The sequence below is a fragment of the Coregonus lavaretus genome, assembly GCF_964263955.1.
Source record: "Coregonus lavaretus genome assembly, contig: HAP1_SCAFFOLD_1747, whole genome shotgun sequence".
NCBI lineage: Eukaryota > Metazoa > Chordata > Actinopteri > Salmoniformes > Salmonidae > Coregonus > Coregonus lavaretus.
The window spans coordinates 36,261-51,485 of NW_028159269.1; positions in this window are offsets into that span (position 1 = coordinate 36,261).

Consider the following 15,225-nt stretch of genomic DNA (forward strand, 5'->3'; position numbering starts at 1 on the left):
ACACAAAAGGGTTCTACCTGGAACCAAAAAGGGTGCTCCTATGGGGACAGCCGAAGAACCCTTTCTGCTAGCATCATCAATAGTTTTTGTTAAACCAATACCTTGTTCTAAACATCAATGTAAAAGACTGGCATTGTAATTTCGTCATTGGTTTCATCCAAGCAATGACTGAGAGTGGCACAGGATGGAAACACATTACTACACAACAATGTCCTCTTTCTTAGAAATCACTGTCTCGGAATACAAAAATGTACTGTGGTTTTAGCCTATAATGGTTTTTAAGCTGTCGCAGCTAACTACTGATCCCCTCTGCAGTGTTAGACTGGAGGTTATGCTGGGGCCTAGGGTCTCTCTCTCTCTCCTGCAGTGTTAGACTGGAGGTTATGCTGGGGCCTAGGGTCTCTCTCTCTCTCTCTCTCTCTCTCTCTCTCTCTCTCTCTCTCTCTCTCTCTCTCTCTCTCTCTCTCTCTCTCTCTCTCTCTCTCTCTCTCTCTCTCTCTCTCTCTCTCTCTCTCTCTCTCTCTCCTCTCTCTCTCTCTCTCTCTCTCTCTCTCTCTCTCTCTCTCTCTCTCTCTCTCTCTGTCTCTCTGTCTCTCTCTGTCTCTCTCTCTCTCTCTCTCTCTCTCTCTCTCTCTCTCCCTGTTCCACACCCATCCAGGTATTTACTGCGGTGGGTTAAAGATGAACTAGAAGTTAGGAAGAGCCTCATTAACGTTGTTAACCTGAGGGTCCTTTAAATGGCATATTAGTTAATAATCTCTTAAATGCTGTTGACTGAAAACTACCTGAGAGAATGGTAACAGAAATGAAAGGTTTCTAAATAGAGACTAAACAGTCAGGCAGCCTAGTTACTGCTCTCAATATACACTCCCAACCAGATTTAATCTTGTACGTTTCATGGGATAAATGCGCCTTATGGAAAAGGAATTAATTGTAACTTTCTGCCTAGACTATGCCATGTGTTTGTCTGTGTGTTTACAGAGTGGATCTGTCTCTCTCTCCAGAGAGTCTAGACCAGCGTTTCCCAAACTCGGTCCTGGGGAACCCAAGGGGGTTGCACGGTTTTGGTTTTTGCCCTACCACTCACTACACAAACTCAAGCTTTGATGATTTGAATCAGCTGTGTAGTGCTAGGGCAAAAACCAAAACGTGCAACCCCCTTGGGGGTCCCCGGGAACCATTTTGGTCTAGACTCTGTCTGTGTATTTACAGCGTGCTTATCAAACGCCAAGCCCTCTTACTAGACGAGGTCATCTTTCCTCAAGCTCTAGATCGTTAAAGAGACACTCCTGAGCATGGAACGTGTGCTTCCTATACACTTCTCAGATATCACTGTCGTAAAGTCTGAAGACCAACCTCCAACTTCCACATGGTACGTTCCACGTTAACCATAACTCTGGTTAGGGTTCTATGAGGGACAATCTAACCCTGGAATAGAAATACCCATGGACAGATAAGAGCTGGAGTACTGTATCGTTGTTACACAATCAGCTGTGATAGTTGGACAGAGATGAGGCAACAGGGCAACACCCTTGAATGTGTTTGTAATCGGATCCACCAGGAGTTGTTGGAACTATTTATGTGTATCTGACATCATGAGTGTGTTAGTGTGTTTTAGTGCTAGGCACATTATCCTCTTCAGTTTCTTGTTAGTGAAGTAGGAAATTTGTGGGAAGTTAAGTCTCTTTTTACTGACTGATCTTTTCGACTCGTTCAGTCAAAAGAACGAATCTTTCGACTCATTTAGTTCATTTGAGTCAGTAATGCCCAGAGCATGCAGGACCCCTTAGCAGCGAACGATGAACTGAAAACTCAAAACAGTCATGATTCTACAAGCCTCTCGTTCACATATCGTTGTGTTGTGTCGTGTCGTGTTGTGTTGTGTTGTGTCATGTTGTGTTGTGTCGTGTTGTGTAAAAACATGTCCTTTTCAGACTTTTCTGAGACTCAGTAACCAGTGTTATCAATTATCAGTCATTAGAGATGGTTAGAAACAGTCATTAGCAGAAACTGTGAAGTACTGTTTCTCCACAGAGAGAAAATCTCCAATTTTCTTTCGTAACATTGCTCTTGAAAAGAGGAAGTAGGCGTCAGGTTCACATACTGGAATGGTTTGTGACACAGAGGGGAAAGGTGAGAGGTGAGAGGGGAAAGGTGAGAGGGGACAGGTGAGGGGAGAGGGGAGAGGGGAGAAAGTGATTATATATACAGTGCATTCGGAAAGTATTCAGACCCCTTCACTTTTTCCACATTTTGTTACGTTACAGCCTTATTCTAAAATTGATTCAATTGTTGTTTTCTCATCAACCTACACCCAAGAAACCCTGAAATATCACATTTACATAATTATTCAGTACTTTGTTGAAGCACTTTTGGCAGCGATTACAGCCTCGAGTCTTCTTGGGTATGACGCTACAAGCTTGGCACACCTGTATTTGGGGAGTTTCTCCCATTCTTCTCTGCAGAGCCTCTCAAGCTGTCAGGCTGGATGGGGAGCGTCGCTGCACAGCTATTTTCAGGTCTCTCCATAGGTGTTTGATTGGGTTCAAGTCCGGGCTCTGGGTGGGCCACTCAAGGACATTCAGAGACTTGTGCCGAAGCAACTCCTGCGTTGTCTTGGCTGTGTGCTTAGGGTCATTGTCCTGTTGGAAGGTGAACCTTCACCCTTTGCTCCGTTCATCTTTCCCTCGATCCTGACTAGTCTCCCAGTCCTTGCCGCTGAAAAACATCCCCACAGCATGATTCTGCCACCACCATGCTTCACCGTAGAGATGGTGCCAGGTTTCCTCCAGATGTGATGCTTGGCATTCGGGCCAAAGAGTTCAATCTTGGTTTCATCAGACAAGAGAATCATGTTTCTCATGGTCTGAGTCCTTTAAGTGCCTTTTGGCAAACCCCAAGTGGGCTGTCGTGCCTTTTACTGAGGAGTGGCTTCCGTCTGGCCACTCTACCATAAAGGCCTGATTGGTGGAGTGCTGCAGAGATGGTTGTCCTTCTGGAAGGTTCTCCCATCTCCACAGAGGAACTCTGGAGAACTCGGGTTCTTGGTCACCTCCCTGAACAAAGCCCTTCTACCCCGATTGATCAGTTTGGCCGGGCGGCCAGATCTAGGAAGAGTCTTGGTGGATCCAAACTTCTTCCATTTAAGAATGATGAAGGCCACTGTGTTCTTGGGGTCCTTCAATGCTGCAGACATTTTTTGGTACCCTTCCCCAGATCTGTGCCTCAACACAATCCTGTCTCAGAGCTCTACGGACGATTCCTTCAACCTCATGGCTTGGTTTTTGCTCTAACATGCACTGTCAACTGTGGGACCTTAAATAGACAGGTGTGTGCCTTTCTAAATCATGTCCAATCAATTGAATTTACCACAGGTGGACTCCAATCAAGTTGTAGAAACATCTCAAGGGTGATCAATGGAAACAGAACACACCTGAGCTCAATTTCGAGTCTCATAGCAAAGGGTCTGATTACTTATGTAAAGAAGGTATTTCTGTTTTTTATTTTTAATAAATGTGCAAAAATAATATATATATATATATATATATCACTTTATATTATATATACAGTGAAAATCGGAAAGTATTGAGACCCCTTCACTTTTTTCACATTTTGTTACATTACGGCCTTATTCTAAAATGGATAAAATAGATTTTTTCCCTCATCAATCTACACACAATACCCCATAATGACAAAGCAAAAATAGGTTTTTAGACATTTTTGCACATTTATTAAAAATAAAAAACAGAAATACCAGTAATCAGACCCTTTGCTCCATTTTGCAAATCTGACCATCATAATATCCTCCTGAAAAAAAATTATAAAGCAAATAACTAAAGAGCAGCAGTAAAATAAAATAACAGTGGGGAGGCTATATACAGGGGGGTACTGGGACAGAGTCAATTTGGGGGGGAACCGGCTAGTCGAGGTAATTGAGGTAATATGTACATGTGGGTAGAGTTAAAGTGACTTTATATAAATATAAAGTGATTATATATATATTTCTAAATATTTATTTGGTATTTTGCTATCGAGAACTCGTCAGCTAGAAAGGCCTACCTCTATCAGGCTGTGTGCTTCTCCTCCCAGCATAACACACACACACACACACACACACACACACACACACACACACACACAAACATACACACACACACAAACGCACACAAACACACACATACACACACACACACACACACACACAAACGCACACACACAAACACACACACACACAAACGCACACACACAAACACAAACGCACACGCACACGCACACGCACACAGACCTGCTGTATCAGGACCACTTCTGATGGACTGTACCTGGCTGAAAGACTAGTTAGTTGGTGGAGATACTTTATGTGCTGGGAGGGACCCTTTCTTGGTTCAGACATTACAGTGACTAACAGCCATACCTGCTCAGACCCATAGATCCATAGATCCATAGACCCATAGATCCATAGACCCATAGACCCATAGATCCATAGATCCATAGACCCATAGACCCATAGACCCATAGATCCATAGACCCATAGACCCATAGACCCATAGACCCATAGACCCATAGACCCATAGACCCATAGATCCATAGACCCATAGACTCATAGACCCATAGATCCATAGACCCATATATCCATAGACCCATAGACCCATAGACCCATAGACCCATAGATCCATAGACCCATAGATCCATAGACCCATAGATCCATAGACCCATAGACCCATAGACCCATAGACCCATAGACCCATAGATCCATAGACCCATAGACCCATAGACCCATAGACCCATAGACCCATAGACCCATACGTTCAACATGAACACTTAAACCTCCCCGACCCCCGCACTGTAGTCGAGAGGGGGTTGGGTAAACTGATCAACCAGGCAGACAAACCCTGCCCAGACATGAACACACACATTTGACTTTTAGTCATTTAGCAGACTCTCTTGTCCAGAGCGACTTACAGTTAATGCATTCATCTTAAGAAAAACTAGCTAGGTGGGACAACCACATATCACAGGCCTAGTAAGTACATTTTTTCCTTGATAAAGCAGCTACACTATCAGCAAAGTCAGAGGTAGTACTAGGGGTGTTAGTTCACGAAACGAAAGCCCCCCCCCCCCCAAAAAAAGACAATCACAGAGAAACACACACACTGATGGACTTTAGCCATGCAGGCCTGTTTAGTAGTAGTATTTATTAGGACGCCCAATTAGCTGCCGAGGTGGCGGCTTCTCTTCCTGGAGTCCAAACAGGAAACACATACATTACAATTTAGGCGTTCAGCAGACGCTCCCATCCAGAGAGACCCGCAGCTAGTGCATTCATCTGAAGATAGCCAGGCGAGACAACCACATATCACAGTCGTATCCCAACCACTTATTACATACATACTACAATGCTAAATACAGTACAAAATATATCAAAATGTCTGTGTCACTTCACAGTCCCCGTCGTGCAGTAAGGTGTCCTTTTATCTGTTTTTTTTAAATCTAGTTTTATTGCTAGCTTGTTAGCTTGTATTGCTATAGAGAGGTCATGTCAGAGGAGAGCAGGGAGTCATGCTGTAGACACAGCAACCAGCTCCCCCACAAACACAGTGTAGTCATTCACAACCCACAGAGACCACAGCCTAGAGACCACAGCCTAGAGACCACAGCCTAGAGACCACAGCCTAGAGACCACAGCCTGGAGACCACAGCCTAGAGACCACAGCCTAGAGACCACAGCCTAGAGACCACAGCCTAGAGACCACAGCCTAGAGACCACAGCCTAGAGACCCCAGCCTAGAGACCACAGCCTAGAGACCACAGCCTAGAGACCACAGCCTGGAGACCACAGCCTAGAGACCACAGCCTAGAGACCACAGCCTGGCTTAGTTGTTGCTGTATATACAGTACATAGGAAGTACAGGAAATCAACAGCATCACGCAGCAGTAGGTCACACACCACCCCTACCATGACACCACCACTACCATGACACCACCCCTACCATGACACCACCACTACCATGACACCACCCCTACCATGACACGACCCCTACCATGACACCACCCCTACCATGACACCACCACTACCATGACACCACCCCTACCATGACACGACCCCTACCATGACACCACCCCTACCATGACACCACCCCTACCATGACACGACCCCTACCATGACACCACCACTACCATGACACCACCACTACCATGACACCACCACTACCATGACACCACCCCTACCATGACACCACCCCTACCATGATACCACCCCTACCATGACACCACCCCTACCATGACACCACCCCTACCATGACACGACCCCTACCATGACACCACCCCTACCATGACACCACCCCTACCATGACACGACACCACCCCTACCATGACACGACACCACCACTACCATGACACGACACCACCACTACCATGACACGACACCACCACTACCATGACACGACACCACCCCTACCATGACACCACCACTACTATGACACGACACCACCCCTACCATGACACGACACCACCCCTACCATGACACGACACCACCACTACCATGACACGACACCACCCCTACCATGACACGACACCACCACTACCATGACACGACACCACCACTACCATGACACGACACCACCCCTACCATAACACGACACCACCACTACCATGACACGACACCACCCCTACCATGACACGACACCACCCCTACCATGACATGACACCACCACTACCATGACACGACACCACCACTACCATGACACCACCACTACCATGACACGACACCACCACCACCATGACACCACCCCTACCATGACACGACACCACCACCACCATGACACGACACCACCCCTACCATGACACGACACCACCACCACCATGACACGACACCACCCCTACCATGACACGACACCACCCCTACCATGACACGACACCACCACTACCATGACACGACACTTTCCATACCATGACACGACACCACCCCTACCATGACACGACACCACCCCTACCATGACACGACACCACCCCTACCATGACACCACCACTACCATGACACGACACCACCCCTACCATGACACGACACCACCCCTACCATGACACGACACCACCCCTACCATGACACGACACCACCACTACCATGACACGACACCACCCCTACCATGACACGACACCACCCCTACCATGACACCACCACTACCATGACACGACACCACCACTACCATGACACGACACCACCCCTACCATGACACGACACCACCACTACCATGACACGACACCACCCCTACCATGACACGACACCACCCCTACCATGACACGACACCACCACTACCATGACACGACACCACCCCTACCATGACACGACACCACCCCTACCATGACACGACACCACCCCTACCATGACACGACACCACCACTACCATGACACGACACCACCACTACCATGACACGACAGCACCCCTACCATGACACGACACCACCACTACCATGACACGACACACCCCTACCATGACACGACACCACCCCTACCATGACACGACACCACCCCTACCATGACACCACCCCTACCATGACACCACCACTACCATGACACGACACCACCCCTACCATGACACGACACCACCCCTACCATGACACGACACCACCCCTACCATGACACGACACCACCCCTACCATGACACCACCACTACCATGACACGACACCACCCCTACCATGACACGACACCACCCCTACCATGACACGACACCACCCCTACCATGACACCACCACTACCATGACACCACCCCTACCATGACACCACCCCTACCATGACACCACCACTACCATGATACGACACCACCACTACCATGACACGACACCACCACTACCATGACACGACACCACCCCTACCATGACACGACACCACCCCTACCATGACACGACACCACCACTACCATGACACGACACCACCCATACCATGACACGACACCACCCCTACCATGACACCACCCCTACCATGACACCACCACTACCATGACACGACACCACCCCTACCATGACACCACCACTACCATGACACGACACCACCCCTACCATGACACGACACCACCCCTACCATGACACGACACCACCACTACCATGACACGACACCACCCCTACCATGACACGACACCACCCCTACCATGACACGACACCACCACTACCATGACACCACCACTACCATGACACGACACCACCCCTACCATGACACGACACCACCACTACCATGATACCACCCCTACCATGACACCACCACTACCATGACACGACACCACCCCTACCATGACACCACCACTACCATGACACGAACCACCCCTACCATGACACCACCACTACCATGACACGACACCACCCCTACCATGACACGACACCACCCCTACCATGACACGACACCACCCCTACCATGACACGACACCACCCCTACCATGACACCACCACTACCATGACACGACACCACCCCTACCATGACACGACACCACCCCTACCATGACACCACCCCTACCATGACACCACCACTACCATGACACGACACCACCCCTACCATGACACCACCACTACCATGACACGACACCACCCCTACCATGACACCACCACTACCATGACACGACACCACCACTACCATGACACGACACCACCCCTACCATGACACGACACCACCCCTACCATGACACGACACCACCACTACCATGACACGACACCACCCCTACCATGACACGACACCACCACTACCATGATACCACCCCTACCATGACACCACCACTACCATGACACGACACCACCCCTACCATGACACCACCACTACCATGACACGAACCACCCCTACCATGACACCACCACTACCATGACACGACACCACCCCTACCATGACACGACACCACCCCTACCATGACACGACACCACCCCTACCATGACACGACACCACCCCTACCATGACACCACCCCTACCATGACACGACACCACCCCTACCATGACACGACACCACCCCTACCATGACACGACACCACCCCTACCATGACACGACACCACCCCTACCATGACACCCCCACTACCATGACACGACACCCCCACTACCATGACACGACACCACCCCTACCATGACACGACACCACCACTACCATGACACCACCCCTACCATGACACCACCACTACCATGACACGACACCACCACTACCATGATACCACCCCTACCATGACACCACCACTACCATGACACGACACCACCCCTACCATGACACCACCACTACCATGACACGACACCACCCCTACCATGACACGACACCACCCCTACCATGACACGACACCACCCCTACCATGACACGACACCACCCCTACCATGACACCACCCCTACCATGACACGACACCACCACTACCATGACACGACACCACCCCTACCATGACACCACCACTACCATGACACGACACCACCCCTACCATGACACCACCACTACCATGACACGACACCACCCCTACCATGACACCACCACTACCATGACACGACACCACCCCTACCATGACACCACCACTACCATGACACGACACCACCCCTACCATGACACGACACCACCCCTACCATGACACGACACCACCCCTACCATGACACCACCACTACCATGACACGACACCACCACTACCATGACACGACACCACCCCTACCATGACACGACACCACCCCTACCATGACACGACACCACCCCTACCATGACACGACACCACCCCTACCATGACACGACACCACCCCTACCATGACACGACACCACCCCTACCATGACACCACCACTACCATGACACGACACCACCCCTACCATGACACCACCACTACCATGACACGACACCACCCCTACCATGACACCACCACTACCATGACATGACACCACCACTACCATGACACGACACCACCCCTACCATGACACGACACCTAACCCTAACCTTAATCCCAACCTTAAACACACTGCTAACCCTAATGCCTAACCCTAACCTTATATTAAGACCAAAAAAACAAATAGTTGTTGTCATGAATTTTTACAATATAGCCCATTTTGACATTGCAGCTGGTCTATCTAAAGGCATCCGCATGCTTCCCATCCGTAACAGTTGGGAACAGTTTGTGTATATATTATGACGACATTTAGTGACGTTTTTGTTCGTTTAGGACTTCGGCAAGGTTTTCTTCGGCTGTCCTTGCACACAGAAACATTTCTCGAGGCAAGCCGAAGTTCAGAGCCGTCTACGCCCCTTTGTCGGTCATTGGTCAACAGTAGGGATTCTTCAATTAAGTGTTTTTTGTCATTTAACGAGAGACGACTAGTTTCCATGCACATTTTTCACTTGAGAAATACCGCACCAAACATCTTAGATGTAAAATTGCGCAACTAAGATCTCCTCGGCAAAACATCAAAATTAATGACAGATTTCTTGAGTTATCTTAGATTAATTCTGACTATTTTGAGGCTGCCTACGGCGTCTCAAGGTGGACAAACAATACTATTGCCGCTTTTTCTCATTTTTGAAGCAAAGGTCTTTTAAGGGATTATGCAAGCACACTTGTTCGGTTAACCTAGCCCGAGTCCGAACCGAAGCATGTGGAAGCCTTAAGGGGAAATCGTTCAGTTCTGCCTCCAGGACAAGACTCATGACAATAAACGTCAACCTGCGAAAATATAGCAGGAAGGTGCTGGGTTCAAGATTATTTGTTTGCGGTGATGTAAGGTTTTATGCTAGCTGCTTGTGGTAAACCAGCTAACATAGTTGTTTGTTGTCAAAGCTACAGCTGGTTGTGGTGATTTGTAGTGGATCCACCCTTTTATAACAGTTGATTGAGGTGATTACCTGTTGTGGTCTCCCTGTTTTAAGTACATTGTCCTGATGTGGGGGTGGCTGGATGAAATGCTATTTGTTGCTGCTTTATTTTTAAGCAGTGTAACACAGATATGTGGTCCTCTGTAGCTCAATTGGTAGAGCATGGCGCTTGTAATGCCAGGGTAGAGGGTTCGATCCCCGGGACCACCCATACGTAAAAATGTATGCACACATGACTATAAGTCGCTTTGGATAAAAGCGTCTGCTAAATGGCATATTATTATTATTATATGGAAGCTGCCTGTATGTTATGACAGCAGCGTGTTCTGCCTCAGGGCAAAGGTAAACACAATGCTGTTGATGCTTGTCTGTCAGTGTATAGTATGATCACACACAGAAAGACAACGGTATCTAAAAAAAAAAATTTTTTAAAAGATTAGTAGTGGGCACAGGGTCTTAAGTGTGGATATTTTGGAAGAAAGGCCTTGTAAAGTTCCAGCCATGCTGGGATGGAGGATTCTTTGCTTGTAGAACTATTTTGAACTATCCCCCCCCCCCCCCCCCCCTCACTCTTCTTGGTTATCACCTGTTGTGTGTCATCCCAGATAAGACAAGTTAAAGCACATCAGTTGACTCAAGCCAGGGGTGTGTCATTGTGTTCTGGGAAAGCCTGCAGATTCCATCAGTGCTCAGAGTGGTGCCAAGGTGCCAATGTCTCAGTACAATAATGAAATGCCTCACTGCAGATCAATATACCTTAATCACACTGCGACCATGTTAGCACCTCACTGCAGATCAATATACCTTAATCACACTGCGACCATGTTAGCACCTCACTGCAGATCAATATACCTTAATCACACTGCGACCATGTTAGCACCTCACTGCAGATCAATATACCTTAATCACACTGCGACCATGTTAGCACCTCACTGCAGATCAATATACCTTAATCACACTGCGACCATGTTAGCACCTCACTGCAGATCAATATACCTTAATCACACTGCGACCATGTTAGCACCTCACTGCAGATCAATATACCTTAATCACACTGCGACCATGTTATCACCTCACTGCAGATCAATATACCTTAATCACACTGCGACCATGTTAGCACCTCACTGCAGATCAATATACCTTAATCACACTGCGACCATGTTAGCACCTCACTGCAGATCAATATACCTTAATCACACTGCGACCATGTTAGCACCTCACTGCAGATCAATATACCTTAATCACACTGCGACCATGTTAGCACCTCACTGCAGATCAATATACCTTAATCACACTGCGACCATGTTAGCACCTCACTGCAGATCAATATACCTTAATCACACTGCGACCATGTTAGCACCTCACTGCAGATCAATATACCTTAATCACACTGCGACCATGTTAGCACCTCACTGCAGATCAATATACCTTAATCACACTGCGACCATGTTAGCACCTCACTGCAGATCAATATACCTTAATCACACTGCGACCATGTTAGCACCTCACTGCAGATCAATAGCCCTTATTCACACTGCGACCATGTTAGCACCTCACTGCAGATCAATATACCTTAATCACACTGCGACCATGTTAGCACCTCACTGCAAATCAATAGGCCTTATTGGATTAAGTACATGTACTTTCCCAATCTCAAATGGAACTTTCGTTTTCGAAGGGAGACATATTTGTGTATGTGCATCAGATATTTTCCCATAGACAGCCACCAAGTGCTTTCAGTTTTGTTATGTAACCGTAAAACAAATATGTATTCCGTTGCCAAGATCAACATGGTGAGAGTAGCGGTTGATAGGCAGTGTTGTGGTCTATGTTCTTCAGTTATCCTTCAGTGTAATATTGTCCTCACTTATCACTTTCTATTGTCTCAGCCCACTGAAGAACAGCCTCAGTTTTGATGTACATTTATCTCACTATCTCGACCCATTTGGTGAGATATACTGTATCTCTTTCAACTCAGACATCTTATCATCTAATATCGTCCTCTCCTCATCTGATCAATCCTATCTGTTACAGTTTCATTCTGAGTAGTTAAAATTGTGCTGAGATGGCCTTTTTCCTTTCAACATTTGATTTGTCAACTCTCTCATCGGAGGGGGTGCTGAGGAGACATTTAGAGAAGAGGCCGACCAATATGTTGCTTTGGATCCGATACCAATTCCGTTTTTTTGGGGGGGGGGCAAAATGTACCAATGCCGATATATCTGCCGATGTACTGTTTTACGGCGGGGAAACGAAAAAGTGACATTTTTCCACGCTGAATTGTCATACATTTCCATCCAAAAGAGCAATTGTCCAACAACTCTGCTTCAAATGTTGATTTCATACATTGTGACAATAATGACATCATGAAAATCGCCGCAGGTGTTCAGATTAGCATTAGCATCCCTTTTTTTAATCCTATTTATTCAATATCAGTTATCAGTGGAATTATCGGCTGATAGCGGTAAAATGCCAATATCGGCCGATAATTTCGGGGGAACAGATATATTGGTCGGGCTCTAATTTAGAGATGTGCAATGAAGCTGTGTATCTGTCATATATGCTGCTGCAATATCGTTAACATCAAGCCATTCATTGTTTCATTATTTAAAGCTCATGATATCTTAATACTGCCCCACATTGGCTTACGTCGATTACGCCTGCACTTGTTTGAGGAACGAGTGTCGCGTAGGAATGGCACTATCTGACGTAAAACAATGAATGTACTGCCGCAGGATCAGTGTAATCTGACCTATAACAATGCACTGCCACAATATCAGTGTAATCTGACGTATAACAATGTACAGCCGCAGGATCAGTATAATCAGTATCTGTGTCAGTGTAATCAGTATCGTTATCAGTAACTGTGTAATCTGTATCTGTATCGGTGTAATCGGTATCAGTAATTGTATCAGTGTAATCAGTATCTGTATCTCTATCTGTATCGGTTTACTTGGTATCGGTAACTGTATAAGTGTAATCAGTATTGGTATCAGTATATGTATCGGTGTAATCGGTATCGGTATCCATAACTGTATCAGTGTAATCAGTATCGGGATCGGTAACTGTATCGGTGTAATCCGTGTAATCTATATCTGTATCAGTAAATGTATCCGTGTAATCAGTATCGGTATCGGTAACTGTATCGGTGTAATCGGTATTGGTATCGGTGTAATCAGTATACCTATCTGTGTATGTACCTGTGTAATCGGTATTGGTATCGGTAACTGTGTCGGTGTAATCGGTATCAGTAACTGTATCGGTATAATCGATATCGGTATATGTATCAGTGTAATCGGTACCTGTAACTGTATCTGTGTAATCAGTAGCGGCATTGGTATATGTATCAGTGTAATCATTGTAATAGGTATCTGTGTGAGTAACTGTATCAGTGTAATCTGTATCTGTATCAGTAACTGTATCAGTGTAATCAGTATCTGTATCAGTAACTATATCCGTGTAATCAGTATCGATAACTGTCAGTGTAATCAGTATCTGTATCTGTGTAATCGGTATCAGTATATGTATGTGTAATCAGTATCGGTATCGGTATATGTGTCCGTGTAATCGGTATCTGTATCAGTAACTATATCAGTGTAATCGGTGTAATCGGTATCTGTATCAGTAACTATATCGGTGTAATCAGTATCGGTAACTGTGTCAGTGTAATCAGTATCTGTATCTGTGTAATCAGTATATGTATCGGTAGCTGTATCAGTGTAATCAGTATCTGTATCTGTGTAATCAGTATATGTATCAGTAACTGTATCTGTGTAATCTGTGTAGTCGGTATCTGTATATGTAACTGTATCAGTGTAATCAGTATTTGTATCAGTATCTGTATCAGTGTAATCGGTATCTGTACCAGTAACTATATTGGTGTAATCAGTATATGTATCAGTAACTGTATCAGTGTAATCAGTATCGGTAACTGTATCAGTGTAATCTGTGTAATCAGTATCTGTATCGGTAACTATATCAGTGTAATCAGTATCTGTATCGTTAACTGTGTCAGTGTAATCAGTATCTGTATCAGTGTAATCAGTATCTGTATCGTTCAGTTCTGCCTCCAGGACAAGACTCATGACAATAAACGTCAACCTGCGAAAATATAGCAGGAAGGTGCTGGGTTCAAGATTATTTGTTTGCGGTGATGTAAGGTGTTATGCTAGCTGCTTGTGGTAAACCAGCTAACATAGTTGTTTGTTGTCAAAGCTACAGCTGGTTGTGGTGATTTGTAGTGGATCCACCCTTTTATAACAGTTGATTGAGGTGATTACCTGTTGTGGTCTCCCTGTTTTAACTACATTATCCTGATGTGGGGGTGGCTGGATGAAATGCTATTTGTTGCTGCTTTATTTTTAAGCAGTGTAACACAGATATGTGGTCCTCTGTAGCTCAATTGGTAGAGCATGGCGCTTGTAATGCCAG